We start from the raw sequence: 27592 nt of genomic DNA on the forward strand, positions 1-27592 counted from the left end.
AAGAGCATAGTCTACATATTATGCATCTGAAAGCTCCTCCATCCACAGGATCCTTAACTGACAACTGTAGAAACATTTGTTACCCTAATTTTCACCAGCCTTCAAAGGCAGATGAGCAAAAGTAAAGCTGAGCAAAAATTTTGTCAACGGAGAATTCAATAATTTCCCTCCTGAAATTCTTAAGAACAATAACATACAAGTTAAAAGAAATAAAAGGCAATATGTTAAGCTGAGCCTGGGGGTATTATCAGCATGAAAATGCAACAACAAATCAGAACTCAATTGCAAAAATAACAAAACAAAGAGCAAAAAGTTATGTATGATAATATAGATCTAAGTATAAAGTCAAGAAAGTTGCAAATATTTTACTGGTTGCTAAGTAGACATAATTCACCTCCTCATTTTAAAGCACTTTAAACAGAAGCAAAAAAAATAATAGTGTTTATTATTTTTAATGGGGAACAAGAAATTGCTAGAGCCAAAACAGATCAAAAGTAACAGTTCCCTTGCACATACATATTTCTTGCTATTTTAAAGAGGCTTGATCCATTAAAATCTAGACTCAGTTTATCAAGAATTGTGCCCAACTTTATAAACATACAAGTTCAGTGAGAGCATGTTCTGCTCACTTAACTATCTATTAAGCCAAATTGTAAAACCTGATTGATATGTGCACATAATAAATAAAGCATGAAAAAATCAAAGCTAAAATATGCATACAGAAATATCTTGCATATACAGTAGGACTTTTTAAGTAATTAAAAAATGTGAAAATGACAAATTGTTGAGGTATAATTTTCAAGTAAACATTATTTGGGAGATATAACTCTAGCTGGTCAGAAATAGGAAAACTTGTACATTGCTAATTCTAACACAAAACAGATAAAACCAAATAAAAAATTTTGATGGTGATGGAGCACATAATAAATACAGAAAATGTTCAATAACCTGAATGTTAATTTCCGCATGATTCTTAGTGTCGACAGAGATGCCTTTGATTCAATAATTTTTTTTTTGAATAAAAAATTATTTTAGTATATTAAAATATACTCCCACCAAAAGAAAATAAATTTCTTTTACCTTCAATTTTTTTTTATTTTATTTTAAATAACCTGCTACAACTCAGGCCCACAAAAATCTACTATAACTAGATTTCACAAACTGAAATCTCACAAATTTTTTATGCAAGAATCAAATAGGCAAAATCAATTTCAATAAATAAACAAAAAGATAATTTCTGACATAAAATTAACCATCCAATTGTCTCAAAACAATTAGGATGTAATAAATAATTTTAGACTCAACCTCACTAAATGACTAATTCAATAGGATGTAAAAACCATCCTAGGACACAACCACACTGAATAATTAACTAGGTTGTATAAAAAACACACCCACACAGGATAAAACTTATGTCATCTTCTTCAAAGAACAGAATGAAAACTAGAGCAAAATTGGACTCTCTCTCTCTAGCTTCTTTTCTTCAAATCTTCATCATTTTCCTTCATTTTTGTTTCATTGTACTCATAAGAACAATGTCTTTCACTTTCTTAAATCAAATAAAGTAAAACCAAAGTTTTTATATATTTACGAAATTGTTGCTCAAATAAAATAGCAATTGTTGCTCAAAAATGACTTCGACAACTTCAGGTCATCTGAGATTTCTTCAGTACTCACTTGATTGAGGATTTTGTAAAAATCTCTAACCAACCTCTGCTACAATACCATCAAGAAAAAGATACATTTCAAAAACACCATAATGGAGAGCATTACTAAATGAAGACAACTTAATTAGTCTATTTGGATCATAGGATAATAGAACGGTAAATAGTTATCTAGATTAATATTGGTGGATTAGTTTTAAAAGGCCCGTGTTTGATAGGAAACCGCCCAAGTATCAAACTTGCAACTTTGTTGTGATGCAAGGTACTTTTTGAGTACATTCTATCATTTAGATTCTTAATTTTGTATTTTGTTTTGTTTTAGAAATTGTAATTTAATTTTGTTATTTTTGATTTATTTTTAAAAGAGTTATTCCTTGCCATTTGGTTTGTTGAACATAGAGTTATTCCATGCCATCTAGTTTGTTTGTAAGGCAAACATAAAGTATTTCTAACATCCAGAATTGCTTTTTTCTATCAACTAAACAATAATGTAACAGTGTTAGTGTGTTACAGCTTCATTATCAATATCATTAATCAGAATATCACAGTCCAAACTCATTGATCTTAGAAATAATGTCGCTAGAAATAACTTAATATCCAAATGAATAATTAAAATAAATGTCCTTTTCGCCCAAATAATTTTGATAGACACAGAGTAGAATAATAACAAAATAAAAATACCATCTTTAGGCGGTAGACTAAAAGGAATCAAATTGCACAAATCACCAAAATCGAAACCCTAGTTTAGAAATCTAATCCTTGAGCAGAGCATTAATGGCTAACTAAATACATCAACTACTGAAAAAATTTCAAAAAATATATGAAACTTGAAAACCCATCTGATAAATCAAAGCTTTTAAATCGCTCAATAAAGAAAACAATTCAAAATTTATCTAACATAACAACAATAAAGCCATATTAGAAGCTAAAAAAATTGTGAAGATTGAAAACCCATAAAAATTCTACAATAGCTCAATCAAATTGATGGAATACAAGAAAAAATAGAGAAAAAGAACCTGGGTTTGATGCAGAGAGTGGAGCCCTATTTATACAAGTCCGGTGTAGAGAGAGAACAATACGCTTGCTCAGAGATGCGATGTCAGCCGCGGCGTAGAAAGACAACAAGGGCCGACGGTAGTGCAGGCGCTAAAGGGGGAGTAGTGTAGACGTCCTCGAACGCCCCGGGAGGATGAGTCCCGTTCTGTTCGTTTTGGGCTCACTACAGTTCGGACTCAAATCGTCACGGTTCTCAATCTGAACCAAAGAGTCCAAATCCGGCAAATCGTTTTGAGAAAACAGATTTTTTTGAAAGAAGTGCCAAATATGGACTGCTTTGCCAGATACAGAGTCGCCACCTAAATATTTTATTTTTGGAAAATTTAGGAAACCCTAACTCGTTGCCTAAGGCCACGTGTCCGTCATCGCCAAAGTTGCCTCGGCTCAGGAACTTGGGTACGATTGGGGAAGGTCACTTTGTGAGCACCCCCGCTCGCTCGATCAAAGATTGGCCTCTACTAACCATGATATCTATTTTTGAAAACATTATGCGTTCTTATTCTGGTTATTAGCCTAGATTTACTATGTGATGCGCACAACATACAAGTATAGACTGGGTCGCTTGAATTGGAACAAAACATTTCATGTTTGTTTGTTTGAAAGATGGTTTGAGGGTGCTACCCGCAAGTAGGCTAAGACGTGGATTTGCCACCCTCGGGTGGGCTTAGAAAACATGATTTTGCCACTATCTAGTGGGCTTAAAACTTACAATTAATGAATTGTTCCAATTTAAATAACCCAACCTTCACCCACAGGCATTCAGGCAGATATATCACATAAGCATATAGCCTCATGGTAAGCATGCTATCATGGCAGTCACTCACACGCATGCAAGGATGCTAAAGCATAAAACTTACCGAGTACTCCAAGCCAAAACAGAAGCTAATTAGAAATCTATGCATGATCCTAACTATACAGAAATGCCTAATGCAACACATGCAAAAATGCAACTATAGCAGGCTCGGCTATTCTAAACATGGCATATGAAATGCTACAGCTAACATGTATTCAACTTGGAATTGAAAATACAATGCAGTTAGTATGATGCGCCGAGCCCGGTGCATGCAAAACAGGTGAATGAATGCAAACATGCTATCATACTGTATGCTAATTGAAACATGCCCTAATCTAACCATCATAAGCTGGCAAATAAAAGGGAGAAAGACGTGGGGTTAGAAGACATACATCACACGCACGCACACTTATTACAGTACTGCCCTCGCGTAGAGGGTCCGAATAAATAATATACAGTCCCAAATGAATAATTACAGTCCGAATAAATACAGAATCCTAATTAATTAACAAATTAATCTAGGAAAGCAATAAATTGGCACGTAAATCCATGGACTACCTCAGCTCTATTCCGAATGATGGATGATGCATGCTTGAGTTGCCTTGTGCGGAAATCCACTGCGATGCCCCAATTAGCCTCTGTTTGCAATTATTCTTGGAATGCGTGCCAGGCTCCGGAAGGCTGCTGATTCTTGATTTGCTGCAACAGAGAGCAATAAAGGGGCATGGCAAAGTATTTTCACATATGTATGCGTGACTACTTTTCAGGGAGTGTAGTCCTCGATCCTCGTGCCACCAATCACGCATCTCGATGCATAATGGCCGAGGAGTCGATTTGCACGACTCAATATGAAATGAATGCACGTATGGACACAACAAGGCCTAGACTCCATCATGGATAATCCAGAGTGTCGGCGACAGGGAATTGAGACACGTTCCGTCACTCGGAGTACGAAACGTACCTCGTTTCTCGTGCTTGGGCTAACCCCTATCCCAAGCACTATGCAATATGCATGACATGCATGAATGCAATCCTAACATGCAACCTAGCATACACAATGCTACGAAATGGCATACACAATGCACGATGTAACGAGGCATACACAATGCTCTAATATACAACCTAGCATACACAATGCTATGAAATGAAATGGCATACACAATGCACAATGGACTTACACCAACATGAATGGACCTTAGCCACACTCACATCAGTAGCCATCAGATGAAAATGAGACTATTGAAATGCGTGCACACATGCACGCAAACCGAGGACCGAACCTAAGGCATAGTATGCAACTCTAACAAGGCATGGCAAGGCATAAAATATCCCATACAAGCATGTAATTTCCAGCACTAAAATGTGATGCAAAATGGTCCCGAAACATGTAAACATGGCACCCGATGTATGGAATGGTCCCGAAACTCGAAACTAGGCACATGGAATGACTTATACCTATACAAAGCATGCAGTTTTTGAATATGAAGCATCAAGACAGAGCCAATGCAGTCCCAAAACATGCATATTTCCAGTTCAAAGCATGGCCAAAAGATGTTAGCAAGATGGCCTAACCTAGCATGCAAGTTCGACTAGCAAACATGGTTTACATGGCAAGTGTATGAAGCATATGGAATCTCACCAAACCAGAAAAATTTAGTGAATAAATCATATGAAAATAGGCCCAAATAACCACTGATATGCAACCATGGCATGCAAAAATAATGAGTTACTTTAGAGGGCCATGCAAGGAGTTATTAGGCACATACAAGGTAGACACTTAGAATAGCACAAACAACTCTGAAAATAAAATATGGTAGTCTCAAAACTCACCAAATTGACCCTAGAAAGTGACTCCAAAGCATGCGAGATAGGGTCTCTTTGGAAGGCCAAAATGGCCACCAAACAAGTCAAGGTGAGAGGGGGTCACCCCCCTCTGATTTGGAAGCTCAAAATAGTGTCTTAGCTACTGAAAATCCACTGGATTTCAGTGGCTAGAAGTCCCAAACAAAGCATGGAACAAGGGCTTAGGTTTAAGGCTCAAAATAGAAGACAATCAAGCATACAAGGAAGCATATGACCTCAAAAAAAAAATGGGACCTTAAACAAACTTGAAGATGATGTCAAAAAAATCCCTTTTCCAGTTTATGACAACTCTCAAAAACAAACACAAGTAGGGCTAATCTATCATGCAAAAATGGCCCTAAAGAGAGAATAGAGACAAGGGACAGCAGCTGGCATCAAACAGTGAAGATCCCTTCAACAAAGTTAAATAGGGGCTCAAAATGAGGCCTTTTACAGTTTATGTCAAGCTTTGAAAATAACCACAAGTAGGCCTAAAATATCATGCAAGAAAAAGGCCTAAAAGAGGGGTAAAGAAACAAGTGTTATCTTCTGGCCTCAAACAGAGGATAGACCTTCAACAAAGTTGAAGAGGGGCTCAAAAAAAGACATTTCACAGTTTATGACCAAGTCCAAAACAGCTCACAAATAAGCCTAAAATACTATGCAAAAAAAGACCTAAAAGAGAGTTTAAACACAAAGGGTGAGGAGGAGACCTCAAAAAGAGAAAGACCCTTGATAAAACATGAAAAGGAGCTCAAAATATGACTATTTACAGTTAGGGTCGGAGCCCAAAAATGCAAGCAACTATGGCTTATAGATGAAGCAAGAAAAGACTAGAAAAGGGAAAAGAAGAACTCACCCTTGTAGACCAGTAAACCAGCAGCTTTTGGACCAAATTTCTGAGCTCTCAACCTCTTCAAATGGCCTCCAAGTTTCTAGAATGGAGTGTGGATGTGTGGAGCTATGGGTTGGTGTGTAAATGGTGCAAGGCTTTTAAGGTTTTGAGGCTTGGAAGAGAGGGAGAGGGAGAGATGTAAGCAAGGTTCTAAACCAATTTTTGTAACCCTCCAAAATGGAGCTGGGGGGTCTGGTTTTATAGAGGGAGGAGTGGAGGAAAAAGGGGGGAAAACCAATTCAAATTTCCCCCCAAAAGGCAGTCCCCCGGATACAAAATCTGGGGGGAAACAGATTGCACAGCTGGAACACACTTGGAGAGGGGGTTCAGGCCGACCAGGTTCAGAAGGTCCAGGGGGCCGGCCGGCCACCTCCCCTGGTCGGCCAACCAGGGGTCAAAAGGGTCAATCACAAATTCTGGTCGGCCTACCCAGAAAGGTGGCCTCCCAGATGAGCACAACACAACCCTGCAGAGAAAAACCAGAAACAGTGACCCAGGAGAGAGAAAAGCTAGCTTTTTAGGGGGGTTCAAAAGGGTCAAGGACAATTACTGGCCGGCCTCTACATATTGGTGGCCTCCCAGGTGTGTACAACACAAATATGGGGTTTAGGGCTAAAGAAAGTGGCCCCGGGGTGGTCAACATTAGCTTTTTAGTGAGGAAAACGGGCGACAGAGAGCGATGAAGAAATAAAGCTGGCTTTTCAGAACAATTGCTGGCCTCCCACCCTCCTACAAGCTTCCTAACAATGAAAATAAGGTCTCCACCAAAAATGAACCAAAACGGATGCAAAACGGAGGTTCGGGGACCGAAAAGCGCGGCCCGGAGCCCCGAAAATGGGCTGTTAAGCACCGGAGGTGGCGTTTGACCACGAAGTTGGTCTTTCGAGCCACAGTGTCCCCTAAAAGGGAGGAAATAAGGTGCATACCAAAAATCGGAGCAAACGGAGGTGATTAGGCGGTCCCGAACCGAGGCACATGGCCAACGGTTCCGAAAAATCGAAAACCGAGCTCCAAACGGGAAAAATGGCCTACGACCACGAAACGTAGCCTATGGCCACTGAGAGATGATCTACGAGACCTCTCTCTCCCTTCGGGAAGAGAAAATAGAGAAAACAGAGCCTGGTTCGCAAACCGAGACAAGGCACGAAAGAGTCCGGAAGTCCGGAGGCAAGGCTCGCAGCCGAGACTCTGAAACTTCTGAACGAGCACGATATGCAATATCACCAAGCGCTCAACTGGTGACGTCTGAGTCTTAAGGTCGGTCAAAAATAGGGTGTCTACAGTTGTCCCTCTTTGACAGAACTCGAAAGTCATAAGTGACGGGAGTGAATGTCAAAGCCCAAAGACGACCCATTTTTGACAAGGCCGAAGACTTACAAACAGGCGAGATGAACAGAGATGTGCCCACAGGCGTGCCCGCAGGCAGGGGGGGCAAAATGCAACTGGCAATGCAAGAAGCCAAAGGTAACTCAATGATCATGCAAATGCAGCAAGCTGTAATGAAGCACATATTCACAATAGATGCAACAGTTTTAAGCAAGAATGCAAAGTAACAACTACATTTCATGCAATTAAGAATGGAGAGATTTATTCAATCCTCGCCACGTCTCACACGGAGAAGATACAATACCTGCTCGGTTCGTCTGGTTGCACCAGCCTCAAATAAACCGTACATACAATATCGTGCCCTGAAAAGAGAGAAACTCAACAAGCACAACATTGTTAACAACATATTTTCAAAGCGATATTGAATGCAGACAATCACGGCGTCGATAGAAAAGTGCATCGCCATGCAGGGAGTAACGTGCGTGACAACGCGGGTTAAGCATGAGGATATGACAACACCCGTGAAACGTGCACAGTAGTATGAGTGGTGTGCATGAGAATGCAAGTGACGTGTATAACAATGCAGAATAAATGTGAACTCGAATGCGAATTTGTCGTAAAACGACGAGCAAAGAAATGCAAGTTTTCAATGAGGGCGACTCAATCGTGACCTTCGGTTTACCTCCCGGAGGGGTCGCAACACATTCAAAAAGGATACACCTTGCTTTTGGCGAGTGACGGTGAGATACACATCGAAAATTGGAGTTGAAGTTCCGGCGGAGCGATTTCGCAACGGAAAGTGCACTTCTCTTGTACTTTTTCAGGTCCCGGGGACTCCAATCCTTCCCAAAATTTGTAGAGAGCTTGGTGGGCACCTGGGGAACACCACCGACCAAGTCTCGTCCCAAGGAGAGGCCACCGACCAGCCTTTTGCAAAGGGGGTGGTCGGTCTGCCACAAAAGGTGGTCGGCCGACCCCCTAGCCCAAATCCGGGGCAGTTCGGTCATTTTGCTCTCATTTCTTTAAATACACTCGGCCAAAGTCTCATTCCTCACAACTTTAGATTCGAAATTGCCTCATTCCCCTTCCTAGACCATTTTCCTTCTCAGATCTGCACTCTATACGCGTTTTCCAACGCCCCACGTAAGTTGTTTTCGCGAAATCTTTCAGTTTTCATCACTTTAGACCGATTAAATTTTGATTTCGGTGCTTCTTTTCTCATTTTCACCGCTTGAGGTAATTTTTTCTCAATATTTGGAAGATTTTCTCGGGAGTTGACTTTTGTTGACTTTTTCATTTCCCGAGAGTTGACTTTTGTTGACTTTTTCCAATTTTGGCTCATTTTGCTCATTTTTGCTCCTTTTTTGCAGATCTTCTGAAATGGCGGGTCAATTTCCTCACGGTGGAGGTCCTCCAGGCGCCGGAGGTGATCCAGATGTTATGGGTCTGCCTCCGTGGGTTCGACCATTCATAACCGAGAGGTACGACCCTCCGGCACATGTCCTTCCGCGGGCTGTTTTCTATCACTTTACTGATTTTGATGATCGAGCGCCCGGGGATCTGCTTTTGCGAGAGCCGGAGTCTCACCTCTCCCATGAGACACGAGAGGTATTTACTTTGCTTTTACATTTTCTGCAATATATTATGTATTTTTCGTGCATTTCATGCTTTCACTATGCATGCTTATCTGCTTGTTCCGAACACATTTGCGCACCATATTTCAGCTTATCCTAGCACGTAGCTCGTCCTGAACACTTTAGCTTATGACACAGCATTTTGTTTGCATTTTTGAACACACAGCTTAAACACTTGAATTTCTGAACACACAACCCATAAATTGATTGTGAACGCACAGCACATACTACCTCTGAGATTTGAACACACAGCCCACTGATCTTGGAATTTGAACACACAGCCCAAATACTTGATGTTGAACACACGGCTCGAACTTTGAGGTGAACACACAGCCCACTGATCTTGAAATTTGAACACACAGCCCAAACACTTGATGCTGAACACACGGCTCGAGCTTTGAGGTGAACACACAGCCCACTGATCTTGAAATCTGAACACACAGCCCAAATACTTGATGTTGAACACACGGCCCAAACTTTGAGGTGAACACACATCCCACTGATCTTGAAATCTGAACACACAACCCAAATACTTGATGCTGAACACACGGCTCGAGCTTTGAGGTGAACACACAGCCCACTGATCTTGAAATCTGAACACACAGTCCAAATACTTTGATGTTGAACACACGGCCCAAACTTTGAGGTGAACACACAACCCACTGATCTTGAAATCTGAACACACAGCCCAAATACTTGATGTTGAACACACGACCCAAACTTTGAGGTGAACACACAACCCACTGATCTTGAAATCTGAACACACAGCCCAAATACTTGATGTTGAACACACGGCTCGAGCTTTGAGGTGAACACACAGCCCACTGATCTTGAAATCTGAACACACAGCCCAAATACTTGATGTTGAACACACGGCCCAAACTTTGAGGTGAACACACAGCCCACTGATCTTGAAATCTGAACACACAGCCCAAATACTTGATGTTGAACACACGGCCCAAACTTTGAGGTGAACACACAGCCCACTGATCTTGCATTTGCACGCGGCTCATACATTTTCATTCTGAACACACAGCTCATATATTTCATTTGTACGCAGCTTATTTATTTCATTTTGAAACTGAATATATGTATTCACCGTGAACGCAGGTGTCCTCCCGTGTTACACGGGGATATGGCTCCATTGCTGCGAGAGATTGGTACGCGGAGCTCCCAAAGGCCGTCCGCGATTGGGTTGATCTAGCAGGATTTGGGCCCTTTTGTACCGGGATATCTCGTTATCCAGCTAGCAAGACGTTGATGGGCGCCCTGGTGGAGAGGTGGTAGGACACCACAAACTCTTTTCATTTCTCATCTGCCGAGGATATGACCATGACCCCATTTGATTTTGCCGTATTGACCGGCCTTGACGTGGAAGGCTGGGCGATCCCATATAATGAGGACATGGGCCAGTGAGAGGCCGCCTGGGTCTACTTACTGGGAGCTCGTCCACCGGTCGACCGATCCTCGGGCCGAGTCCGATACACTTGGTTTTCTTCACATTTTAGGCATACTGAGCCCGAGACTCTGGAGGAGATTGCACAGTACGCCCGCGAGTTTTTGATGTTCCTCTTCGAGACCACTCTGTTCTTCGACAGGGGGAACACCGTTGGGCTACATCTGCTGGGTGCCCTGGCAGACCTCACACAGGTTAGTTGGTATGATTGGGGTGGCGCCAGCTTGGAGGTACCTTCTGCCCTCTTGATTTACATTTCTGCTTTTCAATGTATGTATATTGCACACACGGCACACTTTATACTCTGTCCTGACATCCTGCACTCAGCATTCTGTATTCTGATGGCTTTTGCCCTGTTTTCCGCAGTTATGGGTTTTCGCATATTTTCCCATACTAGCGCCAGAGCTGGAGGTGGAGGCGCCCCTTATGACCCCTTACTCGCTTGTTATCGAGGGCCAGTACCGGTCGCGGCCTCGGGAGACTTTTCCCTACCTACGGCAGTACTTCGACACGGTGCAGCCGTCAGAGGTAATTCAAAACTCTCAGTTTCCAATGTTTTCATCTTTGATTTATTCCGTACATCTACGATTTCTGATCAGCCTATGCATTGGTGTAGACACCCTGACCAACCTTGAGACTCAAACGTCACCAGTTGAGCACTCGATGATATTGCATGTTGTGCTTGTTCAGAAGTCTCAGAGTCGCGGCTGCGAGCCCTGCCTCCGGACTTCCGAACCCTCTTCTGTACCTTGCCTCGGTTTGCGAACCAGACTCGGTTTTCTCTGTTTCTTTTCCTGAGGGAAGGGAGAGGTCCCGTAGACCATCTCTCAGTGGCCGTGGGCCACATGTTGTGGCCGTAGGCCATTTTGCCCATTTCGGAGCCTGGTTTTCGGTTTTTCGGGACTATTGGTCGTGTGCCTCGGTTCGGGACCGCCTAACCATCTCCGTTTGCCCCAGTTTTTGGCATACTTCTTATTTGATCCCTTTTGAGGGACACTGGGGTCTCAGAAACCCACTTCGTGGCCGAACACCACTTTCGGTGCTTAACAGCCCATTTTCGGGATCCCGAACTGCGTGTTTTGGCCCCCGAACATTCGTTTTGCACCGGTTTTCGTTCATTTTTGGCAGGTACCTCTGTTTCATCACCGGGAAGGCCATAGAAGGGCGGGAGGCCAGCAATTGTTGCAGCAACCAGTTATATATCCTTCGGCGCCCTCCGACGCCCGTTTTTCTAACTTCCGGGCTAATGTTGAATACCCTTGAGCCATTTTCTTGAACTTTCAACCACATATCTGTGATGTACACACATGGGAGGACCCTAAAAATTTGTGGCCGGCCAGTAATTCCACTTTCACTTTTTGACCCCCCTCTTTAAATGGATTGTTGTCACTCCTGTTTCACTGTTGCCAACTTTCAACCACATACTTGTGTTGTACACACCTGGGAGGATCTTAAAAGTTAATGGCCGGCCATTAATTCTTTTGGACCATTTTGACCCTTGGCCGGCCGGCTAGGGGAGGTGGCCGACCGGCCACCTGGAGCTCCAAAAAGTGACCGGCCATGATCCTCTCAATTTCCACTTTACAGCTGTATAGCTGTTTCCCCCAGAAAATATCTCAATCCGGGGGATATTTTGTGGGGGAAAACTTGCCTAATTTTCCCCCACCTTTGCCCCTCCTTTGCTCCCTCTTTTTTGTCCATATAACCAGCAGGCAACATAGAGTTTAGGGGTTAGAAAAATTTGTCTTCAAGCCTTGAGACACAAAACCTCCTCCATCTCTCTCATTTCCTTGAAAACCTCCAAGTCCTACACCACCATTTCTTCTACACCACCACCCCCCACCCTTCCATCCTCCATTCCAGAAGTTTGAAGGTATTCTCCAAGGCCTAAGGAGCCACAAACTCAAGTCAAGAGGCAACCAAAGTCAAGTCTTCAAGGGTGAGTAGCATTTCTCCTTTTTTAAGCTTATTTTGGTATCATTTCTTAGCCTATCTTTCTTGTATATTTGAGCTCCGACCAAAACTGAAAAGGTCATTTTTTTGAGCTCATTTTCATGTCTCATTAAGGGCTCAACCCTGTTTGAGCCCCCCATCTTGCACTTGCTTCAATACCCTCCTTGAATGTCATTTTCTTGCATGATATTTTTGGTCTATATGCGATCTGTTTTGGAGCATGAGGTAAACTGTAAGTAGGATTATTTTGAGCCCCTCTTCAACATTGAAGAAGGTCTCATCCTTTTTTGGGACCTCCATGTGCTACTTGTCGTTATATCTCTCTTTTGGTCCCCATTTTTGCATGACTTGGCAGCCTATTATGCTTCTGTTTTTGGTCATTTTGCAGAGCTATAAAAGGTCTTATTTTGGCCCGTTATTCATGTTTCATTAAGGGCCTTTCATGGTTTGAGGCATATTTTATACACTTCATGTTATATTGCTCTTTTAATCCCCATTTTCGCATGATTTGTTGGCCTATCTTGCTTCCATTTTTGGACGATTTACAGAACTGAAAATAGTCTTATTTTGACCCCATATTCATGTTTCATTAAGGGTCTTTGGATGTTTGATGAATGTTTTGTATACCTCATATTATAGCCACTTTTGAGCCTCATTTTGCATTGCATTTCTAGCATATTTTCACACTGTTTTGGGCCCGGCCATAAACTGTAAGTATTCATATTTTTGGTCCCTCTTCAGTGTTTTAGAAGGGTATTTTTCTGTTTGGGCTTTGCATCTACCACTTCCTTCTTTGGCCATCTTTTGGCCCCTTTTCTTGCATAAGAGTGCAGCCATACCTGTGTTTGTTTTTGGGGTTTTTACAGTTCTGAAAAACATCATATTTTGGGCCCCTCTTAAACTTTGTTGAAGGGCCCTAACCTGTTTGGGGACAGCAGCTGTGAGTTGCTTCTTTATCTCCCTTTTAATCCCCATTTTTGCATGCTAGTTTTTCCCTATTTTTGTTTGTTTTTTGGCCTTGTTTTGAACTGAAAAAGTGCTTATTTTTGGGCTGTCTTGCTTCTGTCTTTACATTCCATGTACCAATTTTGCATGTTTGGTATAGCTATAGGCTATTTCGGGTGCCAAAATTCATGTTTCGGGACTATTCCATGCATCGGGTGTACTTTCGCCTCATTTCGGGGCTGTTTTCCCCCACATTTTAGTGCTGAAATCCCATTAGCATGTTTGCATATCATTTTTCATGCTATTGCATTGCGTATGCCATCGCCTCGGTTTGCGTGCCCGTGTGCACGCATTTCGAGGCACTTCATTTTCATCCATTGGCTTCTTATGTGAGTGTGGCTGAGGCTCTCTCATGTTAGTATAAGTCCATGTTGCATCCTGTATGCCATTTTAGCCATATTGCATTGCGTATGCCATTGCCTCAGTTTGCGTGCCCGTGTGCACGCATTTCGAGGCACCTCATTTTCATCCACCGGCCTCTTATGTGAGTGTGGCCGAGGCTCTCTCATGTTAGTATAAGTCCATGTTGCATTCTATATGCCATTTTAGCCATATTACATTGCGTATGCCATCGCCTCGGTTTGCGTGCCCGTGTGCACGCATTTCGAGGCACTTCATTTTCATCCACCGGCCTCTTATGTGAGTGTGGCCGAGGCTCTCTCATGTTAGTATAAGTCCATGTTGCATTCTATATGCCATTTTAGCCATATTGCATTGCGTATGCCATCGCCTCAGTTTGCGTGCCCGTGTGCACGCATTTCGAGGCACTTCATTTTCATCCACCGGCCTCTTATGTGAGTGTGGCCGAGGCTCTCTCATGTTAGTATAAGTCCATGTTGCATTCTATATGCCATTTTAGCCATATTGCATTGCGTATGCCATCGCCTCGGTTTGCGTGCCCGTGTGCACGCATTTCGAGGCACGTCATTTTCATCAACCGGCCTCTTATGTGAGTGTGGTCGAGGCTCTCTCATGTTAGTATAAGTCCATGTTGCATTCTATATGCCATTTTAGCCATATTGCATTGCGTATGCCATCGCCTCGGTTTGCGTGCCCGTGTGCACGCATTTCGAGGCACTTCATTTTCATCCACCGACCTCTTATGTGAGTGTGGCCGAGGCTCTCTCATGTTAGTATAAGTCCATGTTGCATTCTATATGCCATTTTAGCCATATTGCATTGCGTATGCCATCGCCTCGGTTTGCGTGCCCGTGTGCACGCATTTCGAGGCACTTCATTTTCATCCACCGGCCTCTTATGTGAGTGTGGCCGAGGCTCTCTCATGTTAGTATAAGTCCATGTTGCATTCTATATGCCATTTTAGCCATATTGCATTGCGTATGCCATTGCCTCGGTTTGCATGCCCGTGTGCACGCATTTCGAGGCACTTCATTTTCATCCATCGACTTCTTATGTGAGTGTGGCTGAGGCTCTCTCATGTTAGTATAAGTCCATGCTGCATCCTGTATGCCATTTTAGCCATATTGCATTGCGTATGTCATCGCCTCGGTTTGCGTGCCCGTGTGCACGCATTTCGAGGCATCTCATTTTCACAGCATAGTGCATACTAGGTTGTATCTTAGATCGCATTCATGCATTTTCTCAATTTTTGTGCCTGTGTGCACGCATTTCAAGGCATCCCATTTTCACAGCATAGTGCATACTAGGTTGTATCTTAGATCGCATTCATGCATTTCCTCGGTTTGCGTGCCTGTGTGCACGCATTTTGAGGCTTCCCATTTTCACAACATAGTGCATACTAGGTTGTATCTTAGATCGCATTCATGTATTTTCTCGGTTTACGTGCCCGCGTGCACGTATTTCGAGGCATCTCATTTTCACAACATAGTGCATACTAGGTTATATCTTAGATCGCATTCATACATTTCCTCGGTTCGCGTGCTTGTGTGCACGCATTTCGAGGCGTCTCATTTTCATAACATTGTGCATGCTAGGCTGTATCTTAGGTGCATTCATACGTGTCATGCATATTGCATTATGTTCGGAATAGGAGTTAGCCCGGACACGGGAAACGAGGTGCATTTCGTACTCCGAGTGACGGAATGTGTCTCAATTTCCCAGTCACCGACACTCCGGATTATCCATGATGGAGTTAGGTTTTAGCTGTGTTTTCATGTACATTCATCCTATATTGAATTGTGCATTTCGACTCCTCGGCCATCATGCCTCGGTATGCGTGATTGGTGGCACGAGGATCGAGGCATGCATATATCTGTGAAAATACATTGTTATGCCCCTTTCCTGCTCTCTGTTGCAGTAAAATGAAGAATCAGCAACTTTTCGGGACTTGGCACGCGTTTCAAGAATAACTGCTAAACAGAGGCTAATTGGGGCATCCCGGTGGATTTCCGCACAAGGCAACCCGGACATGCATTGTTTATCAGAAGCAGGGCAGCCCCTGGCTTGCACGCCAGTTTTATTAATTTTCTTAGTTAATTTGTTAATTAATTAGGAATTTGTATTATTTGGACTGTAATATTCTTTCATTCGAGACTGTACTATTTATTCGGACCCTCTGCGCGAGGGCATAACTATAATAAGTGTGCGTGAGTGTGATGTATGTCTTCCAACCCCACGTCTTTCTTCCCTTTTATTTACCCGCTTATGATGGTTAGATTAGGGCATATTTCAATTAGCATACAGTATGACAGCATGTTTGCATCATTCATCTGTATTGCATGCACCGGGCTCGGCGCACCATACTAACTGCATTGTATTTTCAATTCCAAATTGAATACATGTTAGCTGTAACATTCCATATGTCATGTTTAGAATAGCCGAGCCTGCTATAGTTTGCATTTTTGCATGTGTTGCATTAGGCATTTCTGTATACTTAGGATCATGCATGATTTCTAATGTAGTTTCTATTTTGGCTTGGAGTACTCGGTAAGTTCTATGCTTTAGCATCCTTGCATGCGTGTGAGTGCTGCCATGAATAGCATGCTTACCATGAGGCTATTTGCTTATGTGATATAACTGCCTGAATGCCTGTGGGTGAAGGTTGGGCTATTTGGATTGGAATAAATCATCAAATGTTTGCTTTAAGCCCACTAGATAGTGGCAAAACCATCTTTTCTAAGTCCACCCGCGGGTGGCAAAATCTGCATTTTAAGCCTACTTACGAGTAGCAAACCATCTTTCAAATAAACAAGCATGAAATGTTTTGTTCCAATTCGGGCGACCCAGTCTATACTTGTATGCTGTGTGCATCACATAGTAACCTAGGCTAATAACCGGAATAAGAACATACAATGCTTTCAAAAATAGATATCATGGTTAGTAGAGGCCGGTCTTTGATCGGGCAAGCGGGGATGCTCACGAAGTGACCTTCCCCAATCGTACCCAAGTTTCCGAGCCGAGGCAACTTTGGTGATGACGGACACGTGGCCTTTGGCACCGAGTCAGGGTTTCCTAAATTTCCCATTAAAAAATATTTAGGTGGCGACTCTATATCTGGCAAAGCAGTCCATGTTTGGCACTTCTTTCAAAAATCTGTTTTCTCAAAACGATTTGCCGGATTTGGACTCTTTGGTTCAGACTTAGAACCGCGACACGAAGTCGAGTCCGAGCTGTAGCGAGGTCCCCCGCGGGCTTGTTACAATTGGCTATCCGTAGATCACCTGGCAGCCCTGGTTGCCTTTGGGTGGGGACCTTCGATTTCAGTTTGCCGGAGGATGGGCCTCTTTCCGGTATAGGATTTTGTTCGAGGGGCCAATTGGTAGGGCCTAGTTCCTGGGGGAACGTTTCATTCGTCAGACTATGGGCTTTCCTGAGCCGAGTGTTCCCTCAGCACCTCCGGACGGTAGGGGGCTCGCTGATAGGCTTACTCCCCAGGGTGTCATTGACGTTAGGCTGGGCACTGATGCACTGCTATATATAGAGGACCGGGAGTACGTGACCTACCGTCACACCTACTTGATGCCTCCGTTGACAGGTGTCCGTACTCCCTCGAGGAGGTCTACTGACATGCTGTCTTTGAGTCGAGCTCGGGCTACAGGCGCCCCTTCTATTAGCAGGGCTGGCACATCGAGAGGAGGGGTTGGACTGGTCCCCCCGATTCCTCCGACTCATCATCATGCCGGATGGCCAGACATGCCGACCGAGTTGACAGGATGGCGATACGGGACCTTCTACCCGATTCCAATAGAGCCTCCCATGCCTGATCATCGATATGTCATTGATCCCGACTCACCGCCGGTATGCTCCACTGCTTTTCATCTATCATTCAAATACTTAGACATTCATTTATTCATTGATGATTTGAGCTTGTATCTGCAGCCACCCAGAGAGTACATGGAGGGGGTGATCGGATTGGTGGCCTCACTCAAGGGCATGGTCTTGCGGAGAGAGGCGCAACTGTCCATCATGGGTTTCCAGGTACTCTTTAGTTTTCTCATATTTATCGTACTTCTGACGACATGTTGACCTTGAACATTTTACTGCTTTGATTAATTGTATGTGTAGAGCACATCTGACACACACCCCATTCACGTACTGTACCTGTATGCGCCCACTTCATGTAATTTTCTTGCACCTGCATCTGATATACATACTTTGGCTGATGTATTGCACTCTTTCTTTTCAGATGCCTCCAGTGTATACCGGGCCACAGGCCGGGCCATCCAGGCCTTCCGGAGGAGCCGGGCCATCTAAGCCTTCTCGCGAGGCCGGGAGAGGGAAGTCGTCCCGCAGACGCAGAGCACCTATCGTAGAGGAAGAGCCTGGTGAGGATGAAGAGGAGGAAGAGGCTGCAGATCGCCAGTCAGAGACATCTGCTGACAGAGAGGAGGGTTCCGACCCTGGTTCCGGGAGTAGAGAGGAGGCTGAGGAGGATTCCGAGGATGACAGTTCTGACTCGAATGGTGCCGGTGGTGCAGAGCCAGTTCCGCAGAAGAAGACGAAGAGGGCCTCTTATTCCTGCTCTTGAGAGCATTGGTGCAGCTGTTTCCTGCTTTATGTACCTTTTTACTAGTAGTTGTAGCACATTGCACATTATTAGGCAGTTTTATTTTCCGTAAAACTTGTACCCTTGTTGTAAAATGTTGTAACAAAGGAAGCATGATGGAATGAACAGCTTTTGTGAAAAAGTGTTGTATTTTAAGTTCTAAGCATCGCATCGTATCATTTTGCACAAAATGAGATTGAACGAAATTGTGCATTTGAAAATTGCCAAGTCAGGTAGTGAACCGACACAACAAACTAAACAATCCTAACTTACTAAGAAACAACAAAATCCTAGCAAGTTTACAACACGATAAGCAAGACACAATAACGTTGAAAAAGTAATAACTCAGAACTTAATGGCTCGACACAACTTAACAACCCTGTTGAACTTAACAACTCGATAAACGAAACAACAACTTGATAAGCAAAACAACAACTCGATAAACAAAATAACAACTCGATAATCAAAACTTAACGACAACTTGATAAACAAAATCCATTTCGGACGATCTGGGTGACGGAACGCATCCGAAACTGAGGGAAATTCGCACTTTCGACACTCCCAATGCATGGAAATGCTAGGAACTCTCCTCCAGAAGTTAGAACAAGACCAAAGCCACCTTCCTTTCCATGGCCGACCACCTAAAGGAGCTGGCCGACCAGCTTTTTTGCATTTGAGGGGAGAAGGGTGGCCGGCCTACCAGAAAAGGTGGCCGACCGGCCACCTAGCTTAGCAACCACCAGTTTTTCGACACATGTCCCCCCGAACAGTGCCTTATTCCCTTTAAAAGTCCTAGCTCTGTGGCTCATTCATTTCATCTCAGTTTTGCACCAAAATGGAGGCGTTTCTCGTCGAAAATCTCACAGCTTGAATTATTTCTCTAGATGGCTCGAAAAAGTTAAACTTTCGGGGCTTCGGCTTGAATGCACTATTCGTGCTGGGTCGTACTCCGCTGCATCTTCCTTTCCTTCATGCCGCGGCAAGGTTTTGGAACCCGGTAACACACGTCTTTAGCTTCGGTGGGCAAGAGATGTGTCCGACCTTCGAAGATTTTGAAGTTTTGATGGAATCCGAGCGTAATGAGGAAATCTTGCCTCAGTTTCGCTTTGGTCACGCCCAGCTTTAGGGCGGATGTGTGGACTCACTGCGCATGATGCTCGTTCTCTGATCTGTAATGGGGAACTGGACATCCTCGGATTGATTTATCGATTTTCTGACGCCGGTGACCGTGGCGACTATCATTGGCAAGGTTTCCGACAACATGCCCTTTGCTTGTGTATGCTATCTCACTTTTTGCTTGCCCCAGGCTTTAGTGGATCTAGCATTCGTCTGATTGAAGTTGCTCAAGGCTTGAAGGAAGGAAAGAGCTGTATTGCGATGACACTGGTTGAGACGCTGATGGGCTTGGATGCTTTCCATCACCAGGAGACGACCAGATTTGCCGGGAGTCCACTACTGCTACAGGTAATGTTTCCCACCCAATCTCACATATGTATTGCTCACATCACTCGGTCCTCAGGCTCAGTTTTTCTCACAAAACCCTTTTTCTTTCTTTTCTCTCATCGCACATCTCTTCATTCTTTATTCTCTTATTTTTCATCCCTCCCCAGGTATGGTTGATGGATAAGTTGCAGGTCGTGGACTCTTGCCCAGCCTACTCAGCTCGCGGCTACTTCTTTCGACAACGCCTAGTTGATGCCCTTGATGAGGGATGGTGGTTCGACTGGATGTGCAATTTGTTTGCAGATCGCATCGCTTGGCGCTACCCTTGGCTCAATCTCCCGGCAATGAGCTATAGCATGTCCCAGCTGATCGGGATCCAATTGATTGGTCTGACCCACTGTGTATTCTATTTTCCGTTCCGGTTCCAGCGCCAGTTCGGTCATGATCAGAGTTGCCCACCAGAGGGGATAGAGTATCCGGCTTTGTTCCTGGTTCAAGGTGCACAGCTTGTTCGATATGCCACGGCATGGAGGACGAGAGAACTCCTAGCCCCCGCTCCTACTTTCAGTTATACTTTGTCTGACGAATGCTTGGATTGGCTCAATGAAGAGGCACAGATTGGGCCCAGCTTGGCGTCAGAGGCTTCGACCAGCTCTGGGAGGGGGCGCAGGGACACCTGACTTGAATATGCCCCGGATTTATTGCTTTATTAGTACTTTCAAGTTTTCTTTATGAATGTAATAAAAAGCAACTTCGATTGTATGCAAGAGCAGGAGAACTCTGTTTTAAAATCAAAGAAATTGAAGGTTGTGGTACTGAAAATTTTCCGCTTTGGTCCAAAAATGGTCTTAGTTGTAGAAAGATTAATTTGAACAAAGTCAACTTTTATTAAAATTTTTCAAAAACCATTTTTGATATGGATCAGAATTGGACACGCTTGAGATCTGTCACTGAGATGCGTAACCCCAGATCCCTGCAACTGGAAAGTTGCCCTTAGTCTGAATAGTAACGCGGCACTGCATGGCAACGGAAAGTTGCCCCTAGTCTGAAAAGCACTGCACCGGAGATCATGATGAATGCTAATAGACAAAGATGACTGAGATGATCAAATGGACAAAGTTGATCGGGGAAAAGTTTATGGCTGAACTTCAGGATGAAGTTGCCTACGTATCCCAAAGATGGGAATCAAGCCTTATGTAGTTCAGGCTTAGGTTCTCTCAAGTATTTTCACTCTCCTTTTACGCTCTAATTTTTGCCAAGGCCGCCCTTTGCGGGTTTTCAATCTTGCGAGCTCGTTTTTTGTAATTTCAAATTTTTCGTGCTCTGAGTTTTGCCTAGGTTGCTCTTTCGGGTTTTCGGCCTAGCGAGCCTCTCGGGGGTAATATTTCTTCAACTTGCCCATATTGATCGGTTGTGAGAACTCCAAGCCATCTAGATCCATCAGAACCACAACTCCACCTGACCAGATAGACTTAATGATGTAGGGACTAGTCCAATTGGGTCTGAACTTGCCCCTTGGGTCGTGGATGGGAGCTCGGTTGTCCTTGAGCACCAAATCTCCTTCTTTTAGATTCCTGGACTTAACCTTCTTGTTGAAAGCCCGGGCAATTCTGTGCTGATAACCTTGAACATGGTACAGTGCTTTCAGTCTTCTCTCATCGAAGAGCATGAGTTCCTCAAACCTGCTCTGCTGCCAATCTGCTTCGGCTATTTGACACTCAACCAATACTCGCAAAGACGGAACCTCAATTTCGATAGGTAGAACGACTTCCATCCCATAAACCAATGAATATGGGGTCGCCCCAGTAGAAGTTCTGATTGAAGTCCTGTAGCCCCACAGAGCAAACGGCAGTTTATCTGGCCAGTCCCGGTAGGTTTCCACCATCTTCTGCAATATATGTTTGATGTTCTTGTTGGCGGCCTCAACCGCTCCATTGGTTTGCGGCCGGTATGTAGATGACTTATGAAAAGCCACGTTGTACTTCTCCAACAAGTCAATCACTTCCTTCTTGAAGTGGGAACCATTATCCGAAATAATCTCGTTTGGGACCCCATAACGACAGATGATGTTATTTCTGATAAACTTTGCAACATGTAACGCCTTCAACACCGCATAGGATTGGGCCTCAACCCACTTTGTGAAATAATCTATCGCGACTAAGATGAACTCATGCCCATTCGACCCCTTCGGAGTAACAGCCCCGATCACATCAATTTCCCAAACCGAAAATGGCCATGGTGAAGTCATGTTGTACAGCTTCGACGGCAGGATGTTCATGCGGTTTCCATGGATCTGACACTTGTGGCATCGCCGAACAAAACCGATACAATCCTCCTCCATGGTGGACCAGTAGTAACCCTGTCTGAGGATTTTTCGTGCTAGCATTACCCCGTTCATATGCGCACCGCATTCCCCTCCATGGATGGCCTCCATCAGGCGTTTTGATTCTTCGGCATCGACACACAGCTTATGCATTCCCAGGTGACCTCTCTTATACAGTTTACCCCCACAGATGGTGAACTGAACGTCCATTCTTCTGATTGCCCTTTTATCCTTGGCATTTACCCCTGGCGGGTATGCTTCATTTTCCAAGAAATTCCAAATGTCGTAATACCAGGGGTTTTCGTCTTGAACCTTATCTATAGCAGCAATTGACTCGTATGTTGGCGCAAATTTCTGGTCAATGATGACGGGACGCATCCGGACTCCGAACGGGATGTCTATCATGAAAGATAGAGTTGCTAAAGAATCTGCAAACCTGTTGTTCTCTGTTAGTAGATGAGCAAAGTTTAGCTTCTCAAACCGAGGAATTAACAAATCCAAGGTCTGGTGGTACATTATCATCTTTTCTTCTTTGACTTTCCAGTCCCCTTTTGCTTGAGAGACAACGAGGTTCGAGTCCCCGATGACGTCCAACCGTCTTGCCCCTAGTTCTAGGACCGCTTCTAGACCGGCAATGCATGCCTCATATTCTGCTTCGTTGTTCGAGACTTTGAATCAGAGTTTGAATGCTAGAGGGATACGGGACTTGTCAGGTGCTATCAGCAGCACTCCTATCCTATACCCGTACTGATTTGACGCTCCATCAAAGTACATCGTCCAAGTTTCATCGTCGATGTGCAAAATGGCTTCATCTGGGAATAAGTACTCGACTGCTTCGCCCCCTTCAACTGGATGGTCGGCTAAGAATTCTGCTACTGCTCTTCATTTGATTGACTTGCGCGTCACATATTTCAGATCGAATTCGGAAAGCAACAGCAACCAACGAGCTAGCCTACCCGTAAGTGCCGGTTTCTCGAAAAGATATTTGATGGGATCGAGTCGTGAAACCAACATTACGGAGTGAGCTAACAGGTAGTGCCGCAGCTTCCTGGTAGCCCATACCAAAGCTAAGCAAGCCTTCTCCAAGGGTGTGTAGCGGGTCTCATACTCTAGCATCTTCTTGCTCAGATAGTAAGTGGCTCTCTCCACTTTATCCCCTGATTCTTGCGCGAGCATACAGCCCATTGCGGTCTCAGTCATTGAAAGGTACAATATCAACGGCCTCCCCGGCTCTGGCGGTGACAACACGGGTGGGTTCTGCAAGTATCCTTTGATCTGTTCAAAAGCGGCTTGGCATCGACCGTCCCATTGGAACTTCTTTCCTTTCTTCAGGAGACCAAAAAGTGGTTCACAAGTCAAGGTTAATTTTGAGATAAACCGTCTTATGAATTGCACTTTACCCAGAAAGCCTCGCACCTCCTTTTGAGTCCTTGGTGGTGGCATTTCTAGGATGGCCTTGATTTTGGAAGGGTCGACTTCGATACCCCTCTGTGTAATCAAAAACCCCAGCATTTTCCCTGCTGTAACACCAAACGTACACTTCTGAGGATTCAAACGCAACCGGAATTCTCTGATCCTTTGAAAGAACTTTTGCAAGGCGGTGTAGTGGCCCTCTCTTTCTTTGGACTTGACAATCATGTCATCTACGTACACCTCAACCTCTTTGTGAATCATATCATGCAATATTGTGGTCGCGGCCCGTTGATATGTAGCTCCAGCATTCTTCAACCCAAACGGCATCACTCTGTAGCAGTAGGTCCCCCACGGGGTGGTGAAAGCAGTCTTTTCCCGATCTTCAGGTGCCTTTACTATCTGGTTGTAGCCCGAAAAGCCATCCATGAACGAAAGCAAAGCATGCCCCGCTGTGAAATCCACCAATTCATCAATATGTGGCAAGGGAAAGTCGTCCTTTGGACTAGCTCTATTCAAATCCCTGAAATCCACGCACACCCTGATCTTGCCATCCTTCTTTGGCATCGGAACAATGTTAGCCAACCAAGTTAGGTATTCAGATACCAGCAGGAAGCCCGCGTCGATTTGCTTGGTGACCTCTTCCTTGATCTTGAGAGCCCAGTCCGGACGGATCCTCCTGAGTTTTTGTTTGACGGGTTGGGCCTCGGGGTCAAGAGGGATCCGGTGCTGTACAATCTCAGGATCAATTCCAGGCATGTCTTCGTAGGACCACGCGAAAACATCTTTGAAATCTTTTAATAAAGCGACTAAGCGCTCGCGCTCCTCCGAAGACAACGTGGACCCGATCTGGACCAACCGCGGGTCCTCCTCAGTACCAATATTCACAGTAGTGATTTCATCCATTAAAGGTTTAACAAATCTCTCCTGTTCTTGTTCAATTAAGCGTTGCAAAACCGGAGGGATTTCTTCCTCATCGTTTTCATCAAAAGTTTGAAAGTCTGAATTAATGCAATAAATCAAGGGCACAGAAAAGTACTCAGAAACCACAGCTACTTGATTCTTATTAAGCACATCCAAATCGTCCGATTCTTCGGTTATAACAGACTCAAAAGAGAAAGAAAAAGACGACCTGGACAAGACTGTGGCATTCGGGTTATCATCCCCAGGATTACCAGACTCAGACTCAGTCGAGCTAGAACCTGATTCCGACTCACAAGACTCTGTGGAATCAGATTCCGACTCACTACCTGACTCAGTGCTGCTGGACAAAAATCCCTCTTCATACTGCCAAATGAGAGAGGGTGCGATAGATGCATCCAAAATAGTTGCTGGTGGGCCCGCAGCCGTTCCATTCCCGATTACGCATACCGAGAAGTTATCCCCCAAGCACTCCTGGTCGATCGGAGGATCTAAAAGTAGACATGCCAGTGCTACCCCCATTTCAAGTTCGGTGTCCTCAGACTACACTTTCTTACTCTGCTCAACCTCAGCCAATGGGTCCGTCTGCTCTTTGGCAACGTCATCCTCGGATAGTTGCAGGTCGAAGAAGATCTCAAAACCAGGCACGCGCTTCCCTTCTGCATTCAGCCACGGCTCTAGGAAGCCACAAAATGGAAAGTCCTCCCCCTCTCGGACGAAGCGTCCGTTCAGGGTACCCTGAATGGGTCGATGCATTAACTCAAAAGGCTTCCCTGCCTTTTTTGCTCTGGCTCTCCCAGCCATCTCTTTACCCTTCCTCACCCAGTCCTCTTTGGTGGGCAGATAACCCAAGCCAAAGGTATGCGGATTGTGCGGCACTTCGGCCAATGCTGCGACGCCCTTCCGGCCGCTCTTTCCCAATCCCATCCCAGGGATGTGTTGAAGCTTGTTCATGAGGTATACAGATTGAGCACTGACATACACTCCCTCATTAACAGCCATGATGTTCTGCACAATTCGGACCTCAGCCAAAGTAAACCCTGATAAGAACAAATCCTCCGTGCCATGTTCGATTTCCAAGACTGGTGTAGACACTTCCGGCGGCGGATGGATTGACGAGTTCCCAAAAACAATAGCTATCCCTTTCCCATGAGGGTACTTCAACATCTGATGCAAGGTGGAAGAGACTGCCTTGACCTGGTGCAACCACGGTCGCCCCAAAAGTAGGTTAAATGTTGCGGGAACATCCAAGACATGGAAGTCAATCTTGTGCTGTCCTGGACCAACTTGGGTCTGAATTTTGATAGTCCCCATCACCTCCCTGCTTGTGTTATCATAGGCTCTGATCATTTAAGTAGTTGGTACGAAGTCCGCGGGCTTCAGCCCGATTGCGTAGGCCGTCCTTGACGGGCACACATTAATAGCGGATCCCGTATCGACAAGAACCACTGGTACCCATTTGCCTCTACATTCCACCAAGATGTAGAGAGATTTGTTGTGATTTGCGCCTTCAGGCGGTAGTTCTTTGTCAGAAAAGGTCAACGTCGGGAAACCTCCTCCCGGAAAAACCAATCCAACCAGCTGCTCCGGCGTGGTGTCTATAGAAAGCTTGGCCTTATCCATGGCTGAAAGGACAGCCTGTCTATGTACTCATGAGGCCATAAGCAGTCCCCAGATGGAGATATCTGCTTGTATCTTCTTTAACTGCTTCAGTACAGCCTCTTCTTCGATTTGCTTTTCTTTCTGCCTCTCGGCTTCCTTATCCTTTCTAGATGCTTCTGGCTGGTCTAGGTGCGGGGGCTTGAAATACCGTCCACTCCTTGTCATATGATCGACCTCACCGATATACCACGTATCATCCGGCTGGTTATTCCCCCAATCTTCATCTGTGTGGGCGAGACATAAATCATCGTCCTCCTACCACATTCCGTCGGCGGCCGACAGACACCTGTCCGGCCCCGGTATGATCGTACTCGCGGTACCTTCAGCCTACATGCCCGCAACATTTTCTGTTCCTGTGCCCACAACACTTTCAGCCCCTTCACGGGCTTTTGCCTTCCTGATTCTCTCAGAATCCCAAAACTTTTCTTGTTCTGACTGCGTCAGTGCAGCTTGTTGTTCAACTTTCTCTACATCTACAATGCTCAAATCCTGAGAGAAATTCTTCATACCGGCGCTCTCCGGCAATGTATTGTGACTTCCGGCCCTTCCGGCCACAATTGATACTCTTGCCCTTGCCGGGTCCTGTTCCGGTTGGAACTCTTCTACAATATCCGGTTGATCATCCAGCCATCCGGTAACCTCTGCCGATTCCTCATAATCAAACCAGTTGACTGCTGCGTCTCCTGATTCTTGGTCATTGAAAAACTGGAGGTTGGCTAAGTCCTCTTCCACTACCGTCAAATCATCTGCCCTCTGCTCATACCCGTCCCCTCGGATCGCACACAGCTCTGCTCTCTTTGGCAATTCTACACTTGGCTCAGACTAGCCCGCCGACAGGATGTAATCACTCGGATCATAGGCTTCCCCAGCAAAATTCCCAGACTGCTCAAATCCTGATTCAACAGCTCCATCCTCCTCTACAATCTCTCCCATACCGTTCTCAACAGCCGCCACCATTGGCTCAGGTTGGTTTTTAGAGATGTCCAACATGCACAAAGAGTCGGTGCAATCAGGAAGGAGCACCTTCGGCTTAGGTAGGTGGGAAGGGGTGATATAGATACTAGGATCGTAAGACACGACCCCAGTTTGGATAAAATTGACTCTTTTGGGAGATGGAGCTTGGTTGTGTGTAGGGAGGGGGTTGGTTGTGACGTTGGGTTTTTCTGGTGGCAAAATCACATTTTTGTCAATGAGGTCCTGAATCTCATGACGTAATCTGAAGCATTGGTCAGTGTCATGACCA

At 44.7% G+C, this 27592-nt stretch overlaps 1 protein-coding gene; it reads left to right on the plus strand.

Moving 5' to 3' along the window:
- LOC114265706 (uncharacterized) overlaps nucleotides 1-27592 on the plus strand; it is a 137051-nt gene that overhangs the window by 64282 nt on the left and 45177 nt on the right.

The sequence above is a fragment of the Camellia sinensis genome, unplaced genomic scaffold, assembly GCF_055761805.1.
Source record: "Camellia sinensis isolate YWXY unplaced genomic scaffold, ASM5576180v1 Unanchor10, whole genome shotgun sequence".
NCBI classification, from domain to species: domain Eukaryota; kingdom Viridiplantae; phylum Streptophyta; class Magnoliopsida; order Ericales; family Theaceae; genus Camellia; species Camellia sinensis.